Source organism: Curcuma longa, chromosome 13, assembly GCF_044706935.1.
Source record: "Curcuma longa cultivar G26 ecotype Majalengka, Jawa Barat chromosome 13, ITB_CL_G26_1.1, whole genome shotgun sequence".
Taxonomy (NCBI): Eukaryota; Viridiplantae; Streptophyta; class Magnoliopsida; order Zingiberales; family Zingiberaceae; genus Curcuma; species Curcuma longa.
In genome coordinates, this window is record NC_133873.1 from 443,919 (window position 1) to 461,756 (window position 17,838).

Here is a 17,838-nt window from a genome sequence, read left to right on the forward strand (position 1 = left end):
AGGGAATCTACTCCATAGTGTGGAGAATACAATCCAAAGGAAAGAGAGAATACATCTTGTTCCCAAAGGTAAACAAAGAAATGCAGGAAACTAGACTTATCTTCTTCCTCGGAGTGAAATCTCTGCGTAGATGAGATGAAAATGGTCTGGAGCAGTCGGATCGGTGATGGATCGTCGAATCTCGCTCCGAAACAGGCGTCGGCGGCTCTAGAACAACTCCGGTGGCTCTCCAAAGTCTCCCCCCTTCCTAGGTCTCACAAGAGACCTATTTATAGTGCAGGGTTCGGAATGCAGCACGCCCCCGTGCACACGGCCGTGCCTGGGAGGCACGGCCCGTGTGGGCGTGCTTTCAAGGCACACCGGCCTGTGCTTTGGGGCACGGCCTGAAGCAGTGAAGCCTTTGTTCTGGGGCACGGCCGTGCCTCTGGGGCACGGTCATGGCTTGTCTCTTTTGTTTGAAGGCACGGCCGTGCCTGTGAGCACGGCCACACAGCCTGTCTTCTCTCATTTGCTGGACACGGCCGTGCTTTTGAGGCACAGCCAGCTGCTTGAGACCTTTCTGTTTTGGCACACGGTCGTGCCTGGAAGGCACGGCCAATAGCAGAGGCTTCTTCTGGATGGAGACACGGCCATGCCTGTGAGGCACGGCCATGATGGCTTGTTTCTGTTTTGAAGCACGGGTGTGCTTTTGAGACACGGCCTCTGGCTGCTGCTGAGGGGGTTGTTGGCACGGCCGTGCCTGTGAGGCACGGCCTAACTTGATGATCTTCTGTTTGGGCACACGCCCGTGCCCATTGAAACACGGCCAGGAGGTCCTTGAGACACGGCCGTGCCTATGAGGCACGGCCCTGTCTTGCCTTGTCTTCAATGATACTCCGTTTTGCCCATTTTTGCTCCATTTTCCACCCTGAAACAAATAAAACACGAGCAGATCTCCGAACTAGGAAATGCAAGATATGTGCCTAAATGCATAAAATAAGGGATGCAATGTACACAAGAATTTAGCAATAAACCAGAAAGATGTGCAAATAAAGCATAAATACATGTATACATCCTACGCACATCACGATCTTCCAGAAACAAAGAACTGCAATCTACGGATGATGAAGCCTTGGATCGACTTTCTTCTTTCTCAAGCAAAAAGAAAAGAGAAGGAAGAAGAAGGAGGGGCGGCGGCACCTTTCAGGAAGGAGAAGGGGGGCTTCGAATCGTTTCGATCTCGGAATCTCTTCTCTTCTCTTCTTGAATTGTGTATTGCCGCCCACCCCTCCCTCCTTTTATAGCCTCACGCCCAAGACCAAGCCTCCATCTTGCCCATTAAAAAATTTTCTAATTTTTTGATTTTTAAACCAATTTCAAGATCTTATAGAATTATTTCTAATCTAAATCTTTAGATTATCTTGCTTGGTTTTCAACCGTTGGATCTTTTTGATTTGATTTTTTTTTTATAAAAAAATAAATCAACCTTATCCAATTATTTAATTTGGCCGGCCACATATTAATTAATTCTAATTTGGAATAATTTTTATAACTAATTCTAAATTCCAGAATTATTTAAATCTAGAATTGAATTAAATAAATTAATTACAACCGTCGGATCTTTTTAATTTAGTTTTTCCTTTTCTAAAAAAAACTAAATTAATTAAATTGCAACCGTGGCCAGATATTATAAAATATTTCTAATTTAGAATTATTTTTATTAATTCCATTATTTTATCCTTAAATAAAGTGGCTGACCAATCTCATCCCTATCTAAAGTGGCTGGCCACTTATGGGATCATGGGTTTAATCCGCGAACCAATTTTATATTAAGATAGAAAATAAAACCGAACCGAAGAGATCTCATCCGTCGGATGCAACTTAATCTCATCTAACGGTTCTAATATAATCTTCTTTAATATAACTTAATTGATTCGATCCAATGGCCCTGATCAATTCTCTTGGGCGTGTGGTTCAATGAACCAACTCTGGTTCACCTCGTGAACCGGTTCTTCCTTCCAAAGAGAATTAAAATCGAACCGGAGAGATCTCGTCCATCGGACGCGACTTGATCTCATCCAACGGTTCTAATCTATTCTCTTCTATTCCTCTTTATTTATTTCGATCCAATGGATGCAACTTGATCTAATCCCACGGATACAAGTTGATCTCATCCATTAACTCATCCTACGGTCGAGAACTAATCTCATCCAACGGTCGAGATTAAATCTCATCCGACGGCTGAGAACTAATCTCATCCGTTTGATTGTATCTTTTGAAGATGTCTTTAGGCTACAGTGGGGACCTCAAAGGAGGTATTGGATCTGGCCTTCTGATGGGGTTTCGGATCCCGTATTCAACCCCGAATCTACATCCATCAACAACGGTCCAATTAGACTGAAGGAATCATGTTTGCACTCCCCAATCCAATCTCCAAATTACGTTATGGGTTCCTTCTTATTATTTTATGCATTGCTCCCCGTGTTTAAGATATCGTAGGTCCGTCAATTATCTGAGTTCACTGACAACTCAATAATCGACATCTAAGACCTTAATAGTACCACTCAACCTTATTGTCAGCCGGACCAAGTTTCCTTTGCAAGATTTGACTTGACAATCTTTATGAGCTCTCCAAGGCGTATAACTGACCCTACTGGGACACGGATTCCTTCTATAAAATTGGATTTTAATTGATTTTAGGGCTAAATCGGACCCGACTCGAGCTCAACCGCGGTCAAATCAAGTCAAAATTGTCAAATTGATCAAGCCAACATGGAGGACATGACTTAGATCAAGCCAGATCAAAATCTCTGAATTTTTTGGAAACCCTAGACTGCCCTAGAGCCTAGATCAAGTTCTGACTGTTGGATTCCGAAATCAAGGGATGAGATTAATTGGTTGATTGGCGTATAAAACCATGCTTTTAATCAGTGAACAGTGGTTGGCCGCCACTGTTCATCTTCTCTCGCAACGCGATCCCCTGCTTGGACACGTAACTCTACGGTCAGTCCCATCCAAATCTTCCAATTCCATCGTGTTCTCTGATCCTTGAGGAGGCCGGAACCAGTTCATTGGGCGGAATCAGCGGCTGGAAGCTCGACTCCGGAGAGGGTTTCATCGGCGCGGTAATTCCCTGTTTTCTGCAATCCTGGCGAGTTACGGCATCCTTAGCAACCAGAATCAGAGGAGGGGTTCTTCGAAGGTTCTGGAGCAAGCTTGAGGGGCCTGAGACTTCACCGGCGCGAGAAGAGGAGCACCATTCTAGTTTGCAACTTCAAATTTTACCGGCGCCAGACTCTATTGCCTGGGAAAGGGTTTTTCTCCGGGTTTTTGGAGCTGTGGACGCTAGCACGAGCTCACTTGATTGCATTCCAGCTTCTTAAAGGAATTTCGGAGACTCTAGTGGTTGACGGCAGTTGGATTGACACCCAACCGAGAAGGCACGAAGAAAGGGAAGGCTGGGATGAAATTTTTTTTCATTACTGAACGTATCTGCACCTTGCATTTCTGAAATTTCAGTCCTAAACTTAGTTAATCAGTTTTTAACATTGTGAATTTGAATTGTTTGCTTGAAGCATTAGATTTGTAGTTAAACTTGATGGATTGAATTGGTCTCGATTTCTAGTTTTGCTAGCATTCATTCGGCTTATTTCGGTTTCTGATAAACTCAAATCTGTTTGTGCAAAGTTGAATTGTTCAGTGCCAAACCTTCCCCGTGCCATGCCATTTGCCAATTTATTCATTTAGGATAGCTCAGTTTATGCCATTCATTGCAATTTCGCTATTACCTTAGAGCTTGCTTAGACTTTGTTTAGCATTAGATATCTTCTTGTTACTTTGCCAAAGCCACTGTTCCGTGCCAAAGGGTTTAAGGTTTTGTTGTTGTGTAGCTGTAGGAATTTGTATTTTTGAAGCTCGTCATGTTTGGTTAGTTAGATTTAGTTTATATAGTTGAATTTTGTTTCTTCCTCACTTATAAGTTAGGATTTTGCTATTCTAGGATTTATGCTTGACAAGAATAGGTTTAATTTTTGCGTTTTTGCATTTATTTGTTGATATTTAGTTGAATTTCATTTCAAAGCACCAAACCCCCCATTTTCATAGAAAACCCCAAAAAAATACGACACCCAAGCTTGAATTGAACAATTGTCTACTAGTCCTTGGAAAAATACGACTCGAGGCCCCTATACTGCATTTGTTTGTATTTCTCGTGGGTTTTCGATAAAATTTATAAATTCTAATTTGCAACCCTACTCGTGACATTGCATAGCAAATTTAGGGTTGTCAATGAAGTAATCCAATCACATGGATTTATTCAAAGTCCGGATGAGTCTTGTGTATACAAAAAATATGACGGAAACGTAGTGGTATTCTTAGTACTATACGTAGATGACATCCTGCTCATTGGCAACAGTGTAAAAGTGTTATCAGACGTAAAGGTATGGTTGTCAAAACAATTTGATATGAAGGACTTAGGAGAAGCAGGTCACATCCTTGGGATCAAAGTTATAAGAGATCGCAAGAAAAGGATGTTGTGCTTATCCCAAACTACATATATTGACACTATATTGGCTCGGTTCAGCATGCAAAACTCTAAGAAAGGTTTGTTACCTTTCAGACATGGAGTTCATCTATCTAAGGAGATGTGTCCTAAAACATCAAAGGAGATAGATGAGATGAAGGCAGTTCCCTATGCCTCTGCCGTGGGAAGCCTCATGTATGCTATGCACGAGACCAGATATCTACTTTGCAGTAGGCATGGTCAGCAGATATCAAAGTAATCCAGGACATGGACATTGGACTGCGGTAAAGTATATTTTGTAGGACCTGAGAAGGACTAAGGATTATATGCTGGTTTACTAGTTAGCCAATTTATTCCCTATGGGTTACACAGATTCAGACTTCCAATCAGATAGGGACAGTAGTAATTCTACCTAAGGGTTTTGTGATTACTTTAGGGAAGTTGGGTCAAAGTATGGAAGCTGAACAACTTCTAAGGCAGCCAAAGAGGCTGTATGACCCAGAAACTTCTTGATGGACTCAAAGGTGATTCCTGGTTTGCACGAAGCTATCACAATTTATTGTGATAACAGAGGTACAGTAGCAAACTCGAAGGAACCATGAGCCCACAAAGCAAGTAAACACATAGAGCGCAAGTATCACCCTGTACGAGAAATCGTAGGTAGAGGAGAAAACATTGTCGCCAAGATTGCATCGGTAGATTGACAATCCTAGATTTGCTATGTGTCGATAAATACAAACAAATGAAGTATAGGGGCCTCAAGTCGTATTTTTCCAAGGACTAGTAGAAAATTACGTAAATTGAGCTTATCGTGTCGTATTTTTGAGTTTTCACATATAAAATGGTGGTTTTGATAATTTCGAAATGAAATGCAAATAAAAGAAATGCAATGATTTAAATGGATGCAAATCTAATGCTGGTTGAAATCAAAGTACATTGATAAAAACTCCTAACAGCAATCTAAATACAACAATGAAAAACTATTAGAACCCTTAAAATCTGAAACTGAACTTAAATTGAATCTAAGTGGAGATAAATGCACTAGATGCAAGCAAGATGACACAAATCAGTTCAAATTTACTAAAACTAGATAGGTAATTCCTATGATGCAACCAAGCCTTAAAACCTAGCTAACTAACTCTGATACAATCAATTGCAGTTGGCACGAAACAGTGCTGTGAAATCAGCAGTTGCAGGCTGAAATTGAAGCCAAAGAAGCATTCTAATCAGCCCGAATCGACTCCCTTAACAAAACAATCATAATTCTAAGCAATTCAAATGAAACAACAGCATTCAACTTCAATTAAAATGAATTACGATAAGGGTAAACAGAAAATCAGAAACAGAATAATGCAAGGAAAGAAATCAGAAACAAATTCATTCCTGCCTTCCCTTTCCTTCGTTTCTCCTCAATTTGGCGTCAACAAATGGCCTAATCCAACAATGTGGATTCGACAATCCTTTTGGAAGCTTGAAGACGGTCAATGGCGTGGTTTTCTCGCAGCCGGAACCATCCACAGCTCGAAGAAAACCTCTCCTACACTACAAAGAGCCTGGCTCGATGATGTTCAGCTGGCAAAACTGGATTTCTCTCCTCCTCCTTGCGCCGACGAGCTTTCTGAAGCCTTGGATGTGTTTCGCAGTCTTCGGAGAACCCCTCGTGGATGTGTGGCTTCGGATCGTTCAGCAGCTCGTCGGAAACACAATGAACAGAGACTTTCAGCGCCGGCGAAACCCTCCCCGGCGAGCGTCGTCCAGATGCCTATTTTCACCCAATGAAGTGGCTTCGGATTCCTTAAAGACCGAGGATTACAATGGAATCGAAAATTCAGGATGGGAACACGCCGTTTGGTACATCGCCGAGCAGAGCAGTGTCCGCGCGAAGACGATGAACAGTGACGGCGAGTCACTGTTCATCGGGTAATGTTTTTTTATTTATACGGCTGATTAATCACAGAATCTGGACCCTTGATTCCTGATTCAACGGTGCATGCTTGATCTGGGGTTTAGGACAGCTTAGGGTTTCCAAAAATTTGAGAGATTTTAATCAGGCTCGATCTAGATCATGTCCTCCATGTTGGCTTGATCAATTTGGTAAATTTGACTTGATTTGACCACGATTGAGCTCGAGTTGGGTCCGATTTGAGCCCTAAAATCAATTAAAACAAAATTAATGCAAAAATTTCCATTAAATCATAAAAATCATAATCAAGCCTCAATTTATATAATATAGCACAAACATGATCAAATCAATTCAATAAATAATTATTTTCATGTAAAACCCAAAGATTGAATCAATTTAATATGCATAAACCCTAGCTTATCATAGATTACCTGGCAGATCCTTTCACCATGGTCCTTCAGGCGAAAGCTTGTGATCGGCATGTTGAGGGGATGAGAATCAGATGTATGGCAAGAGAAGACAGCGTAGCCTTTTAGTAGATGACAAAAAAAGACAGCATAGTCTTTTAGTATAAGTGGGAGATTGTTAGGAAGTATACAGAAAAGACCAGCTCTTTTGTATATAAACATTTATGAAATAAAGTATCATGTTTTGGTCAAATGATTGCAATAGTATATTTTGCAATAAAGTCCTCTAAATTTACATTGTAGATAATTTGGTGTCTGTGAGACACAGAAGACCATGATTATCGGTCCCTTGTGAATTATAAACTTAGACTCACAACCAAGATGACTTTGGACAAACCATCGGGAACAGTTGTAGTGTAATTGGGTGACTGTCTGTCTTGACTATAGAATTACACTAGTGCACTTTTGTGTATATTGAGTAGGACCATTGTGGTTGTTCGATTTACACTGACTCGCAAATTGAACAAGACCTCTGTTATTGTAATTATGCACTCTTAATCCCGATATAATAAATGGGCACCTATACTTAGTAATTATTACTTTGATTTACCAAAGGGTGAGATCTTTCCGTTAGATCAAATAGTCACGAATAGGGTTGCAAATTGATTTAAATTATCAAAAACCCACAATTAATCCAAATAAATCAAGTATAGGGGCCTCGAGTAGTGTTTTTCCAAGGTTAGTAGAAAATCGTTTAAATTGAGCTTCCGATGTCGTGTTTTTGGGGTTTTCTAATAAAAATAAGGATTTTGGTGTTTTTCAATTGAAATATGAATTAAAAATTGGCAAGAAATGAAAAATACAATTCACTAATCTAAAAATGAAGCTAATAGCTTCAAACGCATCCGACCGTGTCTTATTCTGATTTTCAAGTCAAAAGTTATGACCCATTGAAGTTTGACTCATCATGTGTTGCTCCTGCATCAGTAAATAGTAAAAAATAAGTTCAGAGATACAGACGGAGCACTAAATGATGTCGGATGGTGCCAAAAGTGGGCTGGTATGAGTTTTACCCAATATAGAATAAAGGTCTCGAAAGAGCTTCGAAACACATCCGACCATGCCTCGTTCTGTTTCTCGAGTCAAAAGTTATGACCCGTTAAAGTTTGACTCCTCATGTGTTTCCCTTACATCAGTAAATAGTATAAAATAAGTTTGAAGATGCGGACGGATCACTAAACGATGTCAGATGGGGTAGAAAGTTTGAAGATATGAGTTTTACCTTGTACCAAATAAAAGTCATGAAAAGAGTTTCGAAACGCATTCGACGTGCCTCGTTCTGATTCCCGAGTTAAAAGTTATGATCTGTTGAAGTTTGACTCCTTATATGTTTCTCCTGTATCAGTAAATAGTAAAAAATAAGTTCAGAGATGTGGATGGAATACTAAACGATGTCGGATTGGAGTGAAAGTGGATCGATACGCGTTTTACCCATTACCAAATAAAGGTCTTTGAAAGTGCTTCAAAATGCATCCGACCGTTCCTCGTTCTGATTCCCAAGTCAAAAGTTATGACTCGTTGAAGTTTGACTCTTCATATTTTATCCCTTCATCAGTAAATAGTAAATAATAAGTTTAGAGATGTGGATGGAGCGCTAAACAATATCAGATGGGGCCGACAGTTTGTCGGTATGACTTTTACCCGGTACCAAATAAAGATCTTTGAAAGAGTTTTGAAACACATCCAACCGTGTCTCATTTTGATTCCTGAGTCAAAAGTTATGACATGTTGAAGTTTGACTCCTCATGTGTTACCTCTGCATTAGTAAATAGTAAAAAATAAGTTCATAGATGCGGATGGAGCATTAAACGATGTCGGATGGGCCTGAAAGTGGGTTGATATGGGTTTTACCTGATATTAAATTAAGGTATCTAAAAGAGCTTCGAAACGCATCCGATTGTGCCTCGTTCTTATTACCGAGTCAAAAGTTATGACCCGTTGAAGTTCGACTCCTCATGTGTTGCCCCTGTATCAGTAAATAGTAAAAAATAAGTTCAAAGATGCAGACGGAGCACTAAACGATGTCAGATGGAGCCAAAAGTGGGACGGAACAGGTTTTTCTCAGTAATGAATAAAAGTCTCTGAAACAGCTTTGAAACGCACCTGACCGTGCCTCATTCTGATTCCCAAGTTAAAAGTTATGACTTATTGAAGTTTGACTCTCAATGTATTGCCCCTGTATCAGAAAATACTAAAAAATAAGTTTAGAGATGCGGATGGAGCACTAAACGATGTCGAATGGGGCCGAAAGTTAGCCGGTATGGGTTTTAACCTGTAGCAAATAAAGGTCTTTGAAAGAGCTTCGAAACCTATCCGACCGTGCCTTGTTCTGATTCCCAAGTCAAAAGTTACGACGCATTGAAGTTTGACTACTCATGTGTTCCTTCTGCTTTGATAAATAGTAAAAAATAAGTTCAGAGATGCAGACAGAGCACTAAACGATATCTGATGGGGCCGAAAGAGGGTCGGTACACATTTTATCTGGTACCGAAAAAAGGTCTCTGAAAGAGCTTCGAAACGCATCCGACCATGGCACGTTCTAATTACCGAGTCAAAAGTTATGACCCGTTGAAGTTTGACTCCTCATGTGTTGCCCCTGCATCAGTAAAAGTAAAAATTAATTTCAGAGATATGGACGCAGCACTAAACAATGTTGGTGGGGCTGAAAGTGGGCCGGTATGGGTTTTACTCGATACCGAATAAAGGTCTGTAAAAGAGCTTCGAAACGCATCTGACCGTGCCTCGTTCTAATTCTCGAGTCAAAAGTTATGACCTGCTAACGTTTGACTCTTCATATGTTGCCCCTACATCACTAAATAGTAAATAATAAGTTCAAAGATGCGGACGGAGCACTAAACGATATTGGATGGAGCCGAAAGTCAATCGGTACGGGTTTTATCCCGTACCAATTGAAGGTCTCTGAAACAGCTTCGAAACGCATCCGACCGTGCCTCGTTCGGATTCCCGAGTAAAAAGTTATGACCCGTTGAAGTTTGACTCATCATGTGTTGCCACTACATCAGTAAATAAATAGTAAAAAATAAGTTTAGAGATATAGACGGAGCACTAAACGATGTTGGATGGAGCCGAAAGAGGGCCATTATGGATTTTACCCAGTACCGAATTAAGGTTTATGAAAGAGTTTCAAAACGCATTATACCGTGGCTCATTCTGATTCCCAAGTCAAAAGTTATGATCCATTGAAGTTCGACTCCTAATGTGTTGCCCCTGCATCAGTAAATAATAAAAAATAAGTTTGAAGATGCGGACGGAGCACTAAATGATGTCGGATGGGGTCGAAAGTTAGCCGCTATGGGTTTTATCCGATAGCAAATATGGTCTCTGAAAGTGCTTCGAAATGCATCCAACAGTGCCACATTCGGATTCCCGAGTCAAAAGTTATAACCTATTGAAGTTCGACTCATGTGTTGCCCCCACATCAGTAAATAGTAAAAACTAAGTTCAAAGATATGGGTGGAGCACTAAATGATATCGGATGGGGTCGAAAGTGGGTCGGTATGGGTTTTTTCCATTACCAATTAAAGTTCTCTAAAAGAGCTTCGAAATACATCCGACCTTGTCTAGTTCTGATTTCCAAGTCAAAAGTTACGACTCAATGAAGTTTGACTCCTCATGTGTTGCCCCTACATCAGTAAAGAGTAAAAAATAAATTTGGAGATGCGGACGGAGCACTAAATCATATCAGATGGGGCCAAAAGTGGGCCGGTATGGCTTTTACTCGGTATCGAATAAAGGTCTCTGAAAGAGCTCTAAAATGCATTCGAACGTGCCTTGTTCTGATTCCCGAGTCAAAAGTTATGACCCGTTGAAGTTCAACTCCTCATGTGTTGCCCTTGCATCAGTAAATAGTAAATAATAAGTTCAAAGATGCAGACAGAGTACTAAATGATGTCGAATGGGACCCAACATGGGTCGGTAAGAGTTTTACCCCATACCGAATAAAGATCACTGAAAGTGTTTCGAAACGCATTCGACCATGTCTCGTTCTGATTCCTAAGTCAAAAGTTATGATCAATTGAAGTTTGCCTCTTCATGTGTTGCCCCTACATCAGTAAATAGTAAAAAATAAGCTTGAAGATGTAGATGGAGCACTGAACGACATCGAAGGGGCCGAAAGTTGACCGATATGGGTTTTACCTGGTACTGAATAAAGGTCTCTGAAAGAGCTTCAAAACGCATTCGATCGTGCCTCATTCTGATTCCCGAGTCAAAAGTTACCAACCATTGATGTTCGACTCCTCATGTGTTGCCCTGCATCAGTAAATAGTAAAAAATAAGTTCAGAGATAAGAACCAAGCAGTAAACAATGTCGGATGGGGCGTAAAGTGAGCCGGTATAGATTTTATCGGCTACCGAATAAAGCTCTCTGAAAGAGCTTCGAAGCGCATCCGACCATGTTTCATTTTGATTTTCAAGTCAAAAGTTATAACCCGTTGAAGTTTGACTCCTCATGTGTTGCCCCTGCATTAGGAAATAGTAAAAAATAAGTTTCAAAATACGGACAGAGCACTAAATGATGTGGGATGGGGCCTAAATTAGGCCGGTACGGGTTTTACCCGCTACCGAATAAAAGTCTCTGAAAGAGCTTTGAAACGCATCTGACCGTACCCCGTTCTGATTCCTGCGTCAAAAGTTATGACCCGTTAAAGTTCGACTCCTCATGTGTTGCCCCTGCATCAGTAAATATTAAAAATTAAGTTCAGAGATGTGGATAGAGCACTAAACGAAGTCAGATAGGGCCAAAAGTCGACCGATACAGGTTCTACCCGGTGCCAAATAAAGGTCTCTGAAAGAGCTTCAAAACACATCTAACCGTGCCTCGTTCTGATTCCCAAGTCAAAAGTTATGACTCATTGGAGTTCGACTCCTCATGTGTTGTCCCTGCATCAGTAAATAGTAAAAAATAGGTTTGAAGATGCGGATGGAGTACTAAAAGATGTCGGATGGGATCGAAAGTTAGCCGGTATGGGTTTTACTGGGTATTGAATTAAAGTCTCTGAAAGTTCTTCAAAACGCATCAGACCATGCCTCGTTCTGATTCCCGAGTCAAAAGTTACCACCAGTTGAAGTTCGACTCCTCATGTGCTGTCCCTGCATCAATAAATAGTAAAAAATTAGTTCAAAGATGCGAATGAAGCACTAAATGATGTCGGACATGGCCGAGAGTGCGCCGGTACAAGTTTTTCTAGGTACCAAATAAAGGTGTTTGAAAGAGCTTCGAATGCATCCGACCATGCCTCGTTCTGATTTTTGAGTCGAAAGTTATGAACCATTGAAGTTCGACTACTCATGTGTTGCCCTTGCATCAGTAAATAGTAAAAAATAAGTTCTAAGATGTAAATGGAGCACTAAACGATGTCTAATGGGCCGAAAGTCGGCCGATACAAGTTTTACCTGGTACCAAATAAAGGTCTCTGAAAAAGATTCAAAACGCATCCGACCGTGCATCGTTTTGATTCCCGAGTCAAAAGTTATGACCCGTTGAAGTTCGACTCCTCATGTATTGCTCCTGCATCAGTAAAGAGTAAAAAATAAATTTGGAGATGCGGACGGAGCACTAAATCATATAAGATGGGGCCAAAAGTGGGTCGGTACGGATTTTACCTGGTATCGAATAAAGGTCTCTGAAAGAGCTCTAAAACGCATCCGACCGTGCCTTGTTCTGATTTCCGAGTCAAAAGTTATGATCCGTTGAAGTTCGACTACTCAAGTGTTGCCCCTGCATTTTTAAATAGTAAAAAAATAAGTTCAGAGATGTGGATGGAGCACTATATGTAGGATCGGGATACGCGCTAGAGGGGGTGAATAGCGCGTATAGCTTTTTGAAAAATCGTTTGTTATCTTTACACAAACTTGTAGCGGAATATTAGAAAACAAACAGAAGGACACGCGGGATTTTTACTTGGTTCCTAACCCCCCAGGGTTAGTACGTCTAAGGTCTAATTCGGGAGGCGCCCGTCCACTAATGGTCTCCTTTCCGAACGTCGTTCGAAGGCGGAGGAACCCGTCTTACAGTCCAAAGATAATAACAATAATAACGAACTGAAAGATAAAACAGAAAAGAAATCAAACACTCTTGCCGTTCTGGAAGTCCTGAGCGTCGCGCACTCCTCCTGGATCTTCCCCGGTTCAAGCGTCTGGTCCCGTTCACGTTCGGCAGCGGCTCTTGTTGGAAGGCAGATGTTAGAATTGATTCTCTCTGGCTGCTGCTCGAAGGCTTCTTTTATAGCCTGCCTGAGTCGACTCAGATCCTTATCTGGGTCGACTCCAGATGATGTGGCAGATAAAGTTCTATCACCTTCGCCCGCTGTAACGCCCGTCCTTATCAGAGACTTGACGGATGCTACAGTTTATCATTCATTCATTCCTACTAATATCACAAACGAAAATCCCAAAATTTCGCAGCGGAAAACATAAAATATATCACATGATAGGGATTCCAGATGCGATAAATAAAACATCATAAGCATGCATTGTCTAGATTGTTGAGTTCTAAAAACAACATCATAGTATATCAAGTCTTAAACCAAAAAATTAATAATCTACACATCCAACATGCAAATATTAAACTTCATATTTCAGTCTGTTACGGCACTACCACACACATCTTTTATCTCAGCCTTGTCCTGTTGCCTCCCATTGCCTAAAGACTTCGGTTTGGCTCTGCAACATAAAAAAGAAGAAAACTATAAGCACAAGGCTTAGTAAACTCCTTTCCTACTCACCAAAAACTGATCGTCAATTCAAGCATAACATTATATCATGTGAAAAACACATAAACATGTGAGCACATAAGCACACTAGCATTAAGCACATAAACATTTCCTTAAGCTTAACATTGGAATCATATGCATATAAATGATGAAAATGTTTTTGAAAACTTATTATCATAATAGATAAACATAATCATCATCGTTCATTGGGGTCCCCTGCTTGTACCCATTCATTCATTCAATTGCGCGCCATTCCAAGTAATACGAGGTAGCAAATCTCGACTACTCGGTTACTAGGTCTTCTTTACTATCCTTCGATCTAGGGGCGTTCATTAGGTGCCCAACCCTTGGATCCCTTTCGGGTTCCGGTACAAGCCATTCATTAAAGTAAAATAATGTACATGCTTTCACTTTCGTTTTGTCATGAATGTTCCTTTATCATTTCATCTTTCATCATCAGTTAACATGATGAACATTCAGATATCATCTCATGCAACAAGCCATATCATAACATTATTTCATTTCATATCATTAGCATGAGATAAACATATGGATAAACATCATTGAAACCCTTGTTTGACCTAAACCCTAACATTTCCTTAGTGTTATGCAAAACTTATAGGTTTCTCTTCCTTAGGCCTTGTAAACTCTTACTACATGAAACTTGAACAAATTTAATCATAGTTATCCATTTCATAGTTGGTCCCATAAGAAACCCTAGACCCAACCAGAACCCTAATTTCTTAAGGTTGGTCGAATCATCTTAGAGTCCCCTTTTGATTCTTAATCTTATCATGAAACCCTTATCCATTTTATCATCATAAGGGAACATTAAGTAATATTTAAACCAAATAGCTAGATTTAAACCATCACTTGAGTTCCCTACATGGTTTGGTCGAACCCTCCATAGGCTTGAAACCCTAGGTTAGGCTTAACCACTTGATACTTTAAGTCTTGTTAAAGGTTCTCTAATCTTTGAAACCATTTGTTAGGGTTAGATCATCAATTAATCCATTTATTTTAGTGTTGGCCGAAACTCCCACTTGGCAAGAACCCATTGATTAGTTTTAAATCTAACCACATGAGAACTTAACCCACAATAGGAGTTTACTACATAGCATTTACCACCTTAATTAGGTTTGAAACCTAACTTATTCCTTTTAATCTCAATTGGCCGAAACCTACAATTCCCATGGAACCATTGATTAACTTTAAACCTAGCCACATAAAACCTTATATCATGCTAGGAATCCATTACATATCATTTGAAACCCTAATCAAGGTTGAACCTTAATCTAATCCTCTTAAACATGTCTTGGCCGAATCTTTCAAACACCCACAACATGGAGTAGATCCAATAAAATGAATCCTAAAACATGTTAAACATCATCTAGCATATCCTATCATCATTAGGTTAAAGCATAACATGAAAAATCCTAAAATTCTTGACATGGCCGAATATCTAGCATCATGACATAAACCCTAATCTTTTTTATCACATGAAAGTGCAAACTAACATCATTAAAGAAACATCATTTATCATGCATCCCTTACAACCATAGCATGCTGACATGAAACCATCACTTTAAATCACATGGTGAAACTAACATAAAACTTTATCATGCATCTTTTACAACCATAGCATGCTCACAACCATCACTTTAAAACCCTACCATAACATAGCCGAAAACTCAAAGATTCATAATATGAAGCCCTAACTTTAACCACATGGAAAAACAACAAGGTTCTTACTTAAACATTTTCATGAAACATATGGCACATACTTATCCAAAACATACTTTTGAAACCCTAATATACCATCATGGCCGAAACCTTCAAGAAAGGTTTCTTCATGCTCATATACCACATAAACTTTAGGAAAACCATGAAATCATCAACATAGCTATTATGTTGCAAGGTGAGGAAACTTACCTAGCCTTTAGAGAAGTTTTACCCTAAAGAAGAAGAAGATAATGAAGCCTTTGCAAAGCTTTAACCCTTTCCTTGTTTCTCCTAGACTCTCCTAGCTTTCTAGAGCCCTTCCCTTTGCTCCCTTGGCTTGGTTGATGGGAACACCTCCAATGGACTTTCGGCCACAAGAGAAGCGAGGGAGGAGATGTTGCTTCGGTGAGAAGAATGAGGAAGAAGAATGCATTTTCGGTGGAGAGGAGGTTTTAAAGGATTTAGTGGAGAGGAGGTTACCAATCCATCTCAAAACACCTCTCTTTAAGTCAATTTAATCATGAAGTAATGACAAGAAAATGCCTCTTCACTTGTCCTTATACCCATTCTTGTACCCTTAGACTTAAGTAACATGTCCCCTATGCTTTTCACAAGAAAAACTTGTCATCTCATTTGGTTAACCCATGCTATACTAGGCTTGCCATCTCCTTGAGGTCTAAGGATCAATCCTTGGTTCCTCCATTATTTTTCTCTTTTATTTTTGCAAAGCCCACATGGAATTAGCCCATTTAATTTATCCATTCTTTAAGGCCCAATTTCATTCCATTTTACCATTAGCTAGCCCATATAGGGGAAGTCCATTAAGAAAATATTTAAACCATAAAGCTCATTAGGACAATTATCCTACAAATGACCCATTAAGCTAAGAGTTCATTTAATCATCAAGGCCCATTTAGAAATTTTACTAAATTTCCTTAAATCAATTATTCATCATTATCCAGGAATTATTGAAGGAAAATTACGGGTATTACACCTGCTATCCTCTCTTAGTCGACTCGACTTACCTTCTGGGTTGACATTTGGAGGATCAGACAGAAGTCTTGGCAGAGTCAACGTGCACCAGGCACAAATCTGGACTTGGGTCAGGAGGACCAAGTTGCAGATGAAATGGACTTGGTCAGGAGGAGCCAAGTTAGGCAGAATGGACTGATCAGGAGGATCAGTCTCGTCAAGTCTTGGGGGGCAACGACAGAGCCGAAACACAAGTCCAACAAGTCTGGGTGACTTGGTTGGCACAAAGTCTCCAGAATGGAGTGGGCAGTTTGACTCTCACCTACTTAGGATTCCATAACTTTTCCTCTGGAACTCGGAATGAGGTAAACTTGGATGAGTTGCGAAGCTCTTTCAGAGATCTACAAAAAATGTTTTTTGAGTTTTTTCAGATTTCAGGCTGGAGTCGACTAGAACCCCACTTGAGTCGACTCAGGAAGGAGATAACGACAAGGATGAAGTTTTGTAAGCCAGTCGACCCAGATTGGCATCTGAGTCGACTCCGGACCATTATAAAAGGCCGTGAACATGCAGAAGCAACTCCATTGACCAGAAACCTACAGTTGCTATATGTAGTGCTGTGAAACACAAAAGAGTCACAAGGCTTGCCAAACAGGGGAAGTGCAGGAGGAGTGCGCGACGCTCAGGACTTCCGGATCGGTAAAGTGTTTGCTTTTAATTTTATCTTAATTGTTCTGTATATTTTATTTACGGACTATAAGACGGCTCTCCGCCTCCGAACGTCGTTCGAAGGATAAAATCGCTGACTCCAGCCGAGGGCGCCCCCCGAATTAGGCCTTGGACGTACTAACCCTGGGGGGTCAGACCGAATAAATCATGCGAGTCTTTTTTATTGTGTTTCTAATATTCCGCTGCTAGTCTTTGATAGTAAACAAAAGAATTTAAAAAAAGAAGTGATACATGCTATTCGCCCCCTCTAGCGTGTATCCCGATCCTACAGATCGTTGTCCGCCCAACGTCAGGAAGAGAAAAGGAATACAGCGGAAGAGCTCCGAGGTCATCGACAAGGTTCTGGTAAAATTTATTTTTTCACGGACTTAATTTTACTTAAACTAGTCTTAGAAACCGTAGTAAGTAATTTAAGAATCGGCGATCCTGAAGGATCGATTAACTTAGTCTTTTGTAGACTTTGTCAATTGATCTCAAGCGGGATAAAATTTTTGTCCTGTCGGCTCTATGCTTTTAAAAACGTAAATAAATCCGGATCATAGGACGGAGATCCAGATCGCCGACACACGTCCAGCAAAAATAAAACAGAAATAAATATGGAAATAATAAAATAAAAACTATTTCCAACTATCTCATTGTTAGTGCAGGAAGCACTAGCAGATCAAACTTGAGTTTTGATTATGGAACTAGGATCAAGTTAAGTGTGTGGTTTGACTAACAAGGCTGAAATGAGTATGCAGAAAACAAGTTAAGTCCTAGTGCGGCTAGGCATAAAGACTTGGCCGAGTCAAAGTGCACCAGGCACAGGTG